This window comes from Puma concolor, chromosome E1, assembly GCF_028749965.1.
Source record: "Puma concolor isolate L17-30 chromosome E1, mPumCon1.1.hap2, whole genome shotgun sequence".
NCBI classification, from domain to species: Eukaryota; Metazoa; Chordata; class Mammalia; order Carnivora; family Felidae; genus Puma; species Puma concolor.
Window position 1 is genome coordinate 369,198 of NC_141680.1, and position 12,844 is coordinate 382,041.

The following is a 12,844-nucleotide window of genomic DNA, read 5'->3' on the forward strand; positions in this document are numbered from 1 at the left end:
CTTTCTCTGACTGAATTCGCTTAGCATAATACCCTCTAGTTCCATCCATGAAGTTTAAATGGCAACATTTTATTCTTTTGGAATGCTCTATTGTGTGTGTGTGTGTGTGTGTGTGTGTGTGTGTGTGTGTATGTATGTATGGACACCACATCTTCTTTATCCATTCATCCATCGATGGATAGTTGGGCTTTTTCCATACTTTAGCTGTTGTTGATAGTGCTGCTATAACTTTGGAGTTCACTTTTTCCTTCAAAAAGCATATCTGTATCATTTGGATAAATACCTAGTAGTGAAACTGCTGGGTTGTAGGGTAGTCCTCTTTTTCATTTTGTGAGGAACCTACCTACTGGTTTCCAGAGTGACTGTACCAGTTTGCATTCCCGCCAGCAGTGCAAGAGTTCCTCTTTCTCCACTTCCTTGCCAACATTTGTTGCCTGAGTTGTTAATGTTAGCCATTCTCACAGGGGTGAGGTGTTATCTCATTGTGGTTTTGATTTGTATTTCCATGATGATGAGTGATGTTGAGCATTTTTTCATGTTTCATTTGGCCATCTGGATGTCATCCTTGGAAAGTGTTTGCTCAAGTCTTTGCTCATTTCTTCACTGGATTACTTGTGTTTTTTGGGGGGGTTTTGAGTTCGATATGTTCTTTATCAATTTTGCATACTAATCCTTTATCTCATATGTCGTTTGCAAATATCTTCTCCCATTCTGTTGGTTGCCTTTTAGTTTTTCTGATTGTTTCCTTCACTGTGCAGAAGCTTTTTATTTTGATGAGGTCCTAATTGTTCATTTTATATTTTGTTTCCCTTGCCTCTGGAGATTTGTTGACTAAGAAGTTGTGGAAGCAAACATCAAAGAGGTTTCTGCCAGCTTTCTCCTCGAGGGTTTTGATGGCTTCCTATGTTAAATTTAGGTCTTTCATCCATTTTGAGTGTCTTTCGTCCATTTTGAGTGTGAGAAAGTGGTCCAGATTCATTCTTCTGTATGTCGCTGTCCAGTTTTCCCAGCACTCTTGCTGAGGAGACTGTATTTATTCCATTGGATATTCTTTCCTTTTTGTCAAAGATTAGTTGGCCATACGTCTGTGGGTCCATTTCTGTGTTCATATTATCTTCCATTGATCTGAGTGTCTGTTCTTGTGCCAGGACCATACTGTCTTGGTGATTACTGCTTTGTAATACAGCTTGAAGTCCAGGATTGTGATGCCTCCTACTTTGGTTTTCTTTTTCAAGATGGCTTTGGCTATACTGGGTCTTTTCTGGTTCCATACAAATTGTAGGATTCTTTGTTGTAGCTCTGTGAAGAATGCTGGTGTTATTTTGATAGGTATTGTGTTGACTATATAGATTGTTCTGGGTACTATTGACATTTTAACAATATTTGTTCTTCCTATCCAGGAGCATGCAATATTTTTCTTTTCTGTGTGTTTCCCATCATTAATTTCTTTCATAAGATTTCTATAGTTTTCAGTGTATAGATTTTTCACCTATTTGGTTAGATTTATTCCTAGGTATTTTATGGGGTTTGGTGCAATTGTAAATGGGATCTATTCCCTGATTTCTCTTTCTGTTGCTTCATTGTTGGTGCATAGGAATGCAACTGATTTCTATGCATTGATTTTATATCCTACCGCTTTGCTGAATTCATGTATTATTTCTAGCAGTTTTTTGTTGGACTGTGGTGGGTTTTCCACATAGAGTTTCATGCAATCTATGAAGAGTGAAAGGTTGAGCTCCTCCTGGACGATTTGGATGCCTTTTATGTCTTTGTGTTGTCTGATTGCTGAGGCTAAGACTTCCCATATTATGTTGAATACCAGTGGCGAGAGTGGACATCCTTGTCTTGTTCCTGACCTTAGGAGGAAAGCTCTCAGTTTTGCCCCTTTGAGGATGATATTAGTGTTGGGTCTTTCACATATGCCTTTTATGATCTCGAGGTATGATCCTTCTATCCCTACGTTCTTGAGGGTTTTTATCAAGAAAGGATGCTGTCTTTTGTCAAAGGTTTCTCTGCATCTATTGAGAGGATCATGTGGTTCTTGTCCTTTCTTTTATCGATGTGATAAGTCACACTGATTGTTTTGTGGATATTGAACCTGATTTGCATTCCAGGTATAAATCCCACTTGGTCATGGTGAGTAACGTTTAAATGTATTGTTGGATCTGGTTGGTTCATATCTTGTGGAAGATTTTTGTATCCATGTTCATCATGAAAATTTGTGTATACTTCTCCTTTTTAGTGGGTCTTTTTCTGGTTTTGGAATCAAGGTAATGCTGGGTTCAGAGAAAATGTTTGGAAGTTTTCCTTCCATTTCTTTTTTTGGGACAGCTTCAAGAGCATAGGTGTTAACTCTTCCTTAAATGTTTGGTAGAATTCCCCTGGAAAGCCATCTGGCCCTGGGCTCTTTTTCTTGCGAAAGTTTTGATTACTAATTCAATGTCTTTACTGGTTGTGTTTCTGTTCAAATTTTCTATTTCTTCCTGTTTCAGTTTTGTTAGTTTATATATTTTTCGGAATTTGTCTGTTTCTTCCAGATTGCCCATTTTATTGGCATATATTTGCTGATAATATTCTCTTAGTATTTGTATTTCTGCTGTGTTGGTTGTGACCTCTCCTCTTTCATTCGTGATTTTATTTATTTGGGTCCTTTCCTTTTTCTTTTTGATCCAACTGGCTAGTGGTTTATCAATGTTATTAATTATTTCAAAGAACGAGCTTCTGGTTTCATTGATCTGTTCTGTTTTGTGTGTGGGGGGGGGGGTATTTGTTGTTGTTGTTTTTTCTGTGTGTTTTTGTTTTCGTTTTCAGTTTCAATAGCATTGATTTTTGCTGTAATCTTTATCATTTCTTGTCTTCTGCTGGTTTTGGTTTTATTTGTTGTTCTTTTTCCAGCTCTTTAAGGTATAAAGTTTGGCTGTGTATATGAGACTTTCTTACCTCTTTTGGAAGGCCTGGATTGCTATAAACTTCCTCTTATGACTACCTTTGCTGAATCACAGACGTTTAGGGGTGTGGTGTTATCCGTTTCATTGCCTTCCATGTACTTTTTAATTTTCTTTTTAACTTCTTGGTCCACCCATTCATTCCTTTTTTTTTAATTTTATTTTTTATGTTTTAAAATTTACATCAAAATTAGTTGGCATATAGTGCAACAATGATTTCATGAGTAGATTCCTTAATGTCCCTTACCCATGTAGCCCAACTCCTTCCCACATCCCGTCCCGTAACCCTCTGTCTGTTCTACATAGTTATGAGTCAATTCTGTTTTGTCCCCCTCACTGTTTTTATTTTCTTTTTGTTTCCCTTCCCTTATGTTCATATGTTTTGTCTCTTAAAGTCTCATGTGAGTGAAGTCATATGATTTTTGTCTTTCTCTGACTAATTTCACTTAACATAATACACTACGGTTCTTTTCACGTAGTTGCAAATGGCAAGATTTCAGTCTTTTGGAATGCCAAGTAATACACCATTGTGTGTGTGTGTGTATGTATGTATGTGTATATGTGTGTGATACACACACACACACATATACCACTTCTTCTTTATCCATTCATCCATTGATGGACATTTGGGCTCTTTCCATACTTTGGCTATTGTTGATAGTCCTGCTATAATCATGGGGGTGGTGCATGTGTCCCTTCAAAACAGCACACCTGTATCCCTTGGATAAATGCCTAGCAGCGCAATTTTTGGGTCATAGGGTAGTTCTGTTTTTAGTTTTTTGAGGAACCTCCATACTGTTTACAGAGTGGCTGCACCAGCCTGCATTCCACCATTCATTCTTTAGTAGTATGTTATTTAGTCTCCACGTATTTGTTATCTTTCCAAATTTTTTCTAGCGGTTGATTTTGAGTTTCATAGCATTGTGGTCTGATAATATGCACGGTATGATCTCGAACTTTTTGTACTTGTTGAGGGCTGATTTGTTTTCCAGTATGATATCTATTCTGCAGACATTCCATGTGTCCTGGAGAAGAATGTATATTTTGCTGCTTTAGGATGAAATGTTCTGAATACAACTGTTAAGTCCATCTGGTCCAGTGTCTCACTCAAATCCATAGTTTGTTTGTTGATTTTCTGTTTAAATGATCTTTCTGTTGTCATAATGGGGTGTTGAAGTCCCATACTATTATGGTTTTATTATCAATGAGCTTCTTTATTATTAAGATTAATTGATTTATATTTTTGGGTGCTCTCACATTGGGAGCATAAATGTTTACAATTGTTAAGTCTTCTTGGTGGATATACCCCCTCAATTATGATACAACACACTTATTCATCTCTTGTTACAGTCTTTATTTTGAAGTCTAGATTGCCTGATATGAGTAAGGCTACTCCGTCTTTCTTTGGCAACCATTAGCATGATAGATGGTTCTGCATCCCCTTACTTTCAATCTGAAGGTGTCTTTAGGTCTAATATGGGTCTCTTGTAAACAGCATATAGATGGATCTTATTTTTTCCCCACTCTGTTACCCTGTGTCTTTTGATTGGAGCATCTATGCCATTGACGTTTAGAGTGAGTACTCAAAGATATGAGATTATTGCCATTATGTGTCTTGTAGCGTTGGATTTTGTGGTGGTGTTTTTTGTGCTATCCAGTCTTTGGTACTTTTGGTGTTTTTTTTATTCTTTTTTTTTTTTTTCATCTTTTCTCCCCTCAGAGAGTCCCCGTGAAAAATCCTTGAGGACTTGTTTAGTGGTCACGAACTCCTTTAAGTTTTATGTGTCTGGGAAACTTTTAATCTGTCCTTCTATTTTGAATGACAGACTTGCTGGATAAGGAATTCTTTGCTGCATAGTTTTCTGATTCAGCACATTGAGTATATCTTGCCACTCCTTTCTGGCCTGCCAAGCCTCTGTGGGTAGGTCTGCTGCAAACCTGATCTTTGTTGTCTTCCCTTGTTGGTTAAGGACTTTTTTTCCCTTGCTGCATTCATGATTCTTTCCTTGCCTGAGTATTTTGTGAATTTGAATATGATATTACTTTTACTGGTGGGTTTTTGTTGAATCTTATGAGAGTCCTCTGTGCTTCCTGGACTTTAATCTCTGTGCCTTTTCCCAGGTAAAAAAAAATTATCCGCTATGATTTGCTGACTTAATACTTCTACCTCTTTGTCTCTCTCTTCATCTTCTGGGAGCCCTCTGATTCTGATGTTGTCCTTGTTAATGAGACAGGGTTAGGTGTAGGTTGAGGGTTATGGTTAGGGTTAAGGTTAGGGTTAGGGTTAGGGTTAGGTCCCAGGATGCTCCAGGCACTGAAACCCCAACAGTGCACTTGTCTCCACAAAGGGCTGAGTGGAGTACACAAGGGAGGGTTCCAGTCAGGATTAGTCTTTGGGTTCCAAGACCAGACAACTCTATGGGACGTTCTTTGGCTAGGCCTCAGAAATACTCTCTTGTAGACACACTTGTGCTTTGGAAATCACATGGTGATGTTTTAGGTTCCATGCTGAGTGTTTCTGCACCTATTTTTGAACCCGTGTGCGTGTTGTAGTCAGACTTTGGAATTGGGTCACATGGGGAGAGAGCCATAGCTACGGTTAGGGTTCAGACCAGGACATCGACAGGGCTGAAGCGACACCAGTATCATGAATTCCATGGAGGGCTGAGGTGACGGCACATGCACAGCCGTGGGCCTGCTGTAGAGTTAGTGTTATAGAGAGTGTTAGGTGCAGGTTGAGGGTTAGGGTTAGGATTACAGTTAGGGTTAGGGTATGTCCCAGGAGACTCCAGGCAATGATCCCACATGAGAGCAATTGTCTCCCCGAAGGGCTGAGTGGGGTACACAAGGGAGGATGCCGGTCAGGATTAGTCTTTGAGTTCCAAGGCCAGACAAATGTATGGGCCACCCTTCAGGGAGGTCTCAGGAATCCTCTTGGGCAGCTGCAGCCAGGCCTTTGAAATCACATGGTGATGTTCCAGGTTTTTTGCCAAGTGATTCTTCACCACTTCATGCACCCAAACACGTGGTGTTTTCAGACTTTGGTATGGGTCCCCATGGGGAGAGACCTTAGCTAAATTTAGGGTTCTATCGAGTGACATCACCAGTGCCGACGCAAATCCAGTCTTGTGATCTCCATGGAGGGTTGAAGTGAGGGCCCATGCGAAGGTGCAGGTCATGAGTAGGCTTTGAATTGAGATAGGGTTAGGGATCTGTTGAGAGTTCTGGCTAGTGTTAGGGTTAGGGTTAGTTCCCAGGAGGCTCCAAGCGCTGACCCCACAGCAGTGCAAGTTGTCTCCCTGAAGGGCTGTGTGGAGGGCACAGTGGATCATGCTCATCAGGATTAATTTTTGGGTTCGAAGGCCAGACAACTGTATAGGCCACTGGTCAGGTAGGTCTCAGGAATTCTCAGGGGCAGCTACAGCTGGGGCTTCGAAACAGCATAGTGATGTTCTAGGTTCTATGCCGAGTGATTCTGCACCACTTCAGGACCCCAGGCGCGTGGGGTTGTCAGACTTTCGTATTGGGAACCCATGGGGAGAGAGCCTTAGCTAGGGTTAGGGTTTGATCCAGGGACATCGCCAGTGTTGATGAGACCAGTCTCGTGACCTTCCTCGAGGGCTGAAGTGAGGGCCCATGTGACGGTGCGCTTCATGTGTAGGTTAGAGTTCGAGATAGGGTTTGGGTTCACCTGAGGGTTCTGGTTAGGGTTACTGTTAGGTTTAGGTCTCAGGAGACTCCAGACACTGACCCCAAGGCAGTGTAGATGTTTCCCCGGTGGGCTGAGTGGAAGACACAAGGGAGGGTGCCGGTCATGATTAGCCTTGGGTTCTAGGCCACACAAATATATGGGCCTCCCTTCTGGTAGGCTTCAGTAAACCTCTCTTGCAGCTGCAGTCACCCTTAGAAAATGACTTAGTGAAGTTTCACGTTCCATGCTGAATATTTTGCCCCGATTATTGAACCCTTGAGCGGCCTGTTGTCAGACATTGGAATTGGGTCCCCATGGTGAGAGAGTCTTAGCTAGGGTTAGGATTCGGTCCAGGGAAATCGCCCCGTCTCAAGTAACTCCAGTTTTGTGACCTCCCTCGAGGGCTGAAACGAGGGCACATGGGAGGGTGTGGGTCAAGTGTATCGTTAGTGTCAGAGAATGGGTTAAGTGTAGGGTGAGTGTTATGGTTAGGGTTACATTTAGGGTTACTGTTAGGTCCCAGGAGGCTCCAGGCACTGACCGCACAGCAGAGCCTTTGTCTCCCCAAAAGGCTGAGTGGAGGACACAAGGGAGGTTACTGGTCAGGATTAGTCTTTGGGTTTCAAGGCCAGATGCATGTATGGGTCATCCTTCGGGTAGGCCTCAGGAATCCTCTTGTGCAGATGCAGTCGCGCTTTGGAAACGACATGGTGATGTTACACGCTCCATACCAAGTATTTCTGCACCGATTCTTGAACCCGTCTGCGTGGTATTGTCAGACTTTGGAATTGGGACCCCATGGGAAGAGAGCCTTAGCTAGGTTTAGGATTCGGTCCAGGGAAGTTGCCAGGGCTGAAGCGACACCAGTGTTGTTAATTCAATGGAAGGTGAAGTAAGGGAAAATGCGTGGCTGGGTGTCCGCTGTAGAGTTAATGTGCTATATAGGGTTAGGTGTAGAGTGAGGGTTATGGTTTGGGTCATGGATAGGGTTTGGGTTAGGTCCCAGGAGACTCCAGGCACTGAACCCACAGTAGATCTGTTGTCTCCCTGAAGGGCTGAGTGCACTACACAAGAGAGGGTGCCGGTCAGCATTAGTCTTTGGGTTCCAAGGCCAGATAAATGTATTGGCCACCCTTCCTGAATCCTCTCATGCAGCTGCAGTCACGCTTTGCAAATGACATGGTGAATTTCCATGTTCCATGCCAAGTATTTCTGCATTGATTGTCAATCCCATGTGCGTGCTGTTGTCAGACTGGGAATTTATTCCACATGGGGAGAAAGCCTTAGCTAGGGTTACGGTTCGGTCCTGGGAAGTCACCAGGGCTGAAGCGACTCCAGTTTCATAATCTTCCTAGAGGGCTTATTTGAGGGCCCATGCAAAGTGACAGGTGAAGTACAGGGTTAGGGTTAGAGATAGGGTTAAGTGTAGGTTGAGGGATATGGTTTGGGTTACGGTTATGGTTAGGGTTAGGTCCCAGGAGGCTCCAAGCACTGATTCCACAACAGTGATGTTGTCTCCCCAAGGGGCCGAGTGGTGTCCCCAAGGGAGGGCGTCAGTCAGGATAAGTCTTTGGGTTCCAAGGCCAGACAAATGTATGGGAGACACTTCCGATAGGCCTCAGGAATCCTCTTGTGCAGCTGCAGTCGCGCCTTGGAAATGACGTAGTGATATTCCACATTCCGTGTAGAGTATTTCTACTCTGATTCTCGAAACCATGTGTGTGCTGTTATCAGACTTTGGAATTGGTTCCCCACGGGGTTAGCGCCTTAACCAAGGTTAGGGTTAGGTCCAGGGAAGTCGGCAGGGCCGAAGTGACTCCAGGTTTGTGATATCCCTCGCGGGCTGAATTGAGGGCCCAGCAACGTTGCAGGTCAAGTGTAGGGTTAGAGTTCGAGATAGGATTAGGTTTGGTTGAGGGTCTGGTTAGGATTACGTTTAGGGTTAGGGTTAGAATTAGGTCCCAGGAGGCTCCAGGCGCTGAACGCACAGCAGTGCAGTTGTCTCCCCGCTGGGCTGAGTGTACAAGGGAGGGTGCTAGTCAGGATTAGTCTTTTGGTTCCAAGGCCTGACAACTCTATGGGCCACTGGTGTAGTAGGCCTCAGGAATCCTATCGGGCAGCTGCAGCCAGGACTTTGAAAGCACACGGGGACCTTCCAGGTTCTATCCTGAGTTATCCTGCACTGCTTCTGGAGCCCAGGCATGTGGTGTTGTCAGACTTTGGTATTGGGTCCCCATGGGGAGAGAGCTTTAGCTAGGGTTAAGGTTCTGTCCCTGGACATCACCAGGTCTGAAGCGACTCCAGTCTCATGATGTCCCTCCAGGAATGAAGTGAGAGCCCATGCGACGGTGATGGTCAAGTGTAGAGTTAGTTTTGAGATAGGATTAGGTTTCGCTTGAAGGTTCTGATTAGGCTTAGGTTTAGGGTTAGTGTTAGGACCCAGGATGCTCCAGACGCTGAACCCACAGCAGTGCAGTTGTCTTCCCGAAGGAATAAGGTGAGGGCATATGGTAGGGTGCCGGTCAGGATTAGTCTTGGGCTTCCAAGGCCACACAACTCCTTGGGCCACTGGTCAGTTAGGCCTCTGGAATCCTCCCGGGATGCCGCAGCCAGGTCTCTGAAAGGACATGGTGTTTTTCCAGGTTCTATGCCGAGTGATCCTGCACCGCTTCTGGACCCCAGGTGCGTGGTGTTGTCAGACTTTGGTTTTGGGTCCCCATAGGGAGAGAGCCTTAGCCAGGGTTAGGGTTCGGTCCAGGGATATCGCCAGGGCTGAAGCGACTCCAGTCTCATTAACTCCCTCGAGGGCTGAAGTGAGGGCCCATGCGATGGTGCGGGTCAAGTGTAGGGTTAGGGTTACAGATAGGGTTAGGTGTAGGGTGAGGGTTATGTTTAAGGTTATGTTTAGGGTTAGGGTTAGGTCCCAGGAGTCTCCAGACACTGACCCCACAGCAGAGCAATTGTCTCCTCGAAGGTCTGAGTGGAGTACACAAGCGAAGGTGCCCATCAGGATTAGTTTTTGGGTTCCAAGGCCAGACAAATATATGGGCCACCCTTCGATTAGGCCTCAGTAGTCCCCTAGTGCAGCTGCCATAGCGCTTTGGAAATGACGTTGTGATGTTCCACGTTCCATGGCGAGTATTTTTGCACCAATTCTTGAACCCGTGTGTGTGCTCTTGTCAGGCTTTGGAATGGGTCCCCATGGGGAGAGAGTCTTACCTAGGGTTAGGGTTCAGTCCAGGGACATTGCCAGGGCCAAAGCGACTCCAGTGTTGTGAATCCATGGAGGGTGACGTGAGGGCACATCACGGCTGTGGGTCTGGTTTAGAGTTAGTGTGATAGATAGGGTCAGGTGTAGGGTGATGGTTATGTTTAGGGTTATGGTTAGGGTCAGGGTTATGTCCCAGGAGGCTCCAGGTACTGACCCCACAGTAGAGGAGTTGTCTCCCCAAAGGTTTCAGTGGAGTACACAAAGGTGGATGCCGGTCAGGATTAGTCTTTGGGTTCCATGGCCAGTCAAATATATGGGCCACCCTTCTGGTGGGGCTCAGGATTCCTCTTGTACAGCTGTCTCCCCGAAGTTGGCTCCCCGAAGGGCTGAGTGGAGTACACAAGGGAGGTTTCTAGTAAGGAGATGTCTTTGGGTTCAAAGTCCAGACAAGTGTATGGAACACTCTCCGAGTAGAACTCATAAATCCTCTGTTGTAGCTGCAGTCGTGCTTTGGATGTGACATGGTGATGTTCCATGGTATGTTGAGTATTTCTGCACCGATTCTGCAACCCATGTGTGTGCTGTTGTCAGGCTTTGGAATTGGGTCCCCATGGGGAGAGAGCCTTAGCTAGGGTTAGGGTTCGGTACAGGGACATCGCCAGGGCCGAAGTGATACCATTCTCGTGAATTCCATGGAGGGCTGAAATGTGGGCATTTGGGTGGGTGGGTCTGGTTTAGAGTTAGTGTAGAGATCATTTTAGGTTTAGGTGTAGCGTTAGGGTTACGGTTCTGTTTATGGTTGAGATTAGTTCCCAAGAGTTTCTAGACCCTGAACTACAACAGTGCAGTTGTCTCTCCGAAGGGCTGACTGGAGTGCAGAAGGGAGGGTACCAGTCAGCATTACTCTTTGCATTCCACGGCCCCACACCTATATCCGCACTCTTCAGTAGGCCTCAGGAATCCTCCTGTGCATCTGAAGCCCTGCTTTGGAAATGACATGGTGATGTTCCATGCTTCACACAGAATTATCCTGCACCACTTCCCAACCCATTGTGCCTGCTCTTGTCAGACTGTGGAAATTCGGTCTCCATATGGAGAAAGCCTTAGCTACAGATAGGGTTTGGGCCAGGGAAATCTCCAGGGCCAAAGTGACACCAGTTCTGTGATCTCCCTGTATCGATGATATGAGGGCACTTGCATTGTGAGTCAGGTGTAGGGTGATTGTTAAAGATGAGGTGAGGTTTAGGTTCACGTGTATACTGTGGGTCACTGTTAAGATTAGGGCTTGGTCACAGGAAGCTCCTGTCACTATACCCCCAGTAGGGCCATTGTCACCCCACAGGGCTGAGTAGAGGGGTCTAAGGAGGGTACCAGTCAGGCTGAGTTTTGGGTTCCAGTGCCAGTCCTTGGTTAGACCTCAAGAAGTCCCCTATGGAGCTCCTTCTGGTCTTTGGAAATGACATGGTGATGTTCCAGGTTCCATGCTGCGTAATCCTCCTCCGCTTCTGGGCCCCATGTCCGTCATGTCCTCAGACTTAGGATTTGGGTCCCTATTAGGAGAAAGATTTTGCCAAGGTTAAGGTTCGTTCCATGGATGTTGCCAGGGCCGAAGCAACACCAGTGCCGTGATCATCCTGGAGGGCTGAATGAGGGTCCATGTGAGGGTGCGGGTCATGTGTAGGGTTAGGTTTAGAGTTGGGGTGAGGTTTAGTTTGAGCGGTATGTGAGTGTCACAGTTAAGGTTAGGGTTATGTCCCATTAAGCTCCAAGCACTGAACCTCCGCAGGGTAGTGGTCTCCCCAGAGGATTGTGTGGGGGCCTCATCGGACCGGGTTGTTCAGGCTTAGTCTTTGTGTTCCAGGACCACCCTCGTGTGTGTGCCATCTTCAGTTGGGCCTCATCAGCCCCCTTGTGCTGCTCCATGCGGGCATTGGAAATGTCATGATGATGTTCGATGTTCCATGTCGAGTAATTCTGCACTGCTTTGGGCCATTTGTTTGTGGTGTTCTCAGAGATAGGAATTGGGTCCCCATCTAGAAACATCCTTAACTAGGGTTAATGTTCTGACCAGGGACTTCACCAGTGTGGATGTGACACCATTCCTGTGTGTCGTGTGCATTGGGTTAGGATTTGGGATTGGGTTTGGTGTTAGGGGTTAGTGTTAGGGTTAGAGTTAGGTTTATGTATTAGGGTTATGTTTAGGGTTATGGTTAGTGTTTAGTGTTATGGTTAAGGGTTAGGTTTGGAGTTAGAGTTAGGTTTAGGCATTAGGTTTGGGCTTGGGTTAGCCTTAAGTTTAGGGTTATGGTTTGGGTTTGAGAGTTAGGGTAATGGTTAGATGGTGGGGTTAGGGTTAGTTGATAGCATTAGTGTTAGGGTTTGTGTTAGGTTTAGGGATAAGGTGAGGTCTAGGTCTAGGACTTGGGTTCGGGTTATGGGTGTGGAGATTCGATTAGCAGTTAGCGTTAGGGTTAGTGTTAGAGTTTTAGTGTTAGGGTTAGGGTTAGTTTTAAGTTTTATAATTTTAGGGTTAGCAGGTTGAGTTAGAGCATTAGGGTTAGGGCTTTATGGTTAGATTTATAGAGTTACGGTTAGAGGTTTAGGGTCAAGGTTAGGGTTAGTTCGGGTTATGTTTACTTCGGCGGTTCGGTAGGGTTAGTGTTGGGTTTAGGCCAGGGATAGAGGCTGGGTTTAATATTAGGTTTATGGTTAGTGTTATCTTTAGATTTAGGTGTTGGGATTTTGGTTAGTGTTAGGTTTAGGGCTAGGACATAAAGTAGGTCATGCTTGCACTCCCACTTGGAGCAGGGAGATGTTCATGCGTGCACACAGCCCTCCATCCGGGAGTGATTGCGTTCATTTTTTTCGTCCCTGTCTCTCTGCACTGGAGGTGTTTTCGCCTTGCCCCATTCGTGCTTGGCTCTGGACTGTTTCACACCGTCACCCTGCCCTCTCTCAGTATGATAGGATTTCATGTACTGCCTCATCTGTTTTTGA